This window comes from Heteronotia binoei, chromosome 9 (assembly GCF_032191835.1).
Source record: "Heteronotia binoei isolate CCM8104 ecotype False Entrance Well chromosome 9, APGP_CSIRO_Hbin_v1, whole genome shotgun sequence".
NCBI classification, from domain to species: domain Eukaryota; kingdom Metazoa; phylum Chordata; class Lepidosauria; order Squamata; family Gekkonidae; genus Heteronotia; species Heteronotia binoei.
This window is the reverse complement of record NC_083231.1, coordinates 9,307,207-9,307,817: the sequence shown is the minus strand read 5'-3', so window position 1 is coordinate 9,307,817 and position 611 is coordinate 9,307,207.

Here is a 611-nt window from a genome sequence, read left to right as displayed (position 1 = left end):
TATTTAGATATCTGTCATTATCCCTCAAAGAGCTCAATCCCCAGATGGGTAATTAAACACATAGAGCCAAAATACCCCCCAAGTTTCAAAAAGATTGGACCAGGGGGTCCAATTCTATGAGCCCCAAAAGAAGGTGCCCCTATCCTTCATTATTTCCTATGGAAGGAAGGCATTGAAAAAGTGTGCCGTCCCTTTAAATGTGATGGCCAGAACTCTCTTTGGAGCTCAATGATGCTTGTCACAGCCTTGATCTTGGCTCCACCCCCAATGTCTCCTGGCTCCACCCCCAAAGTCTCCTGGCTCCACCCCAAAGTCCCCAGATGTTTCTTAATTTGGACTTGGCAACCCTAGCTGTGTGTGGTATACTTCAAATACTTATAGTACAACATTTATTCACATTCAACCCTTTACCAACATGCTTGTGTCCTCATAAGTTGTTTCAGAAACTTTCAAAGTCCATCTCATTAAAAAAAAAATCAAAAATAATCCAATCCCGGGTGCTAAGTTCGATGAGAGGTACCAACTCCTGCTGTCTTGTAAAGCTTCTATTCGCAGGAAGTACCCTTATGTTCAAATTCCTTCAGGCACCAATCCTTCAGGCAGTGGGCAGC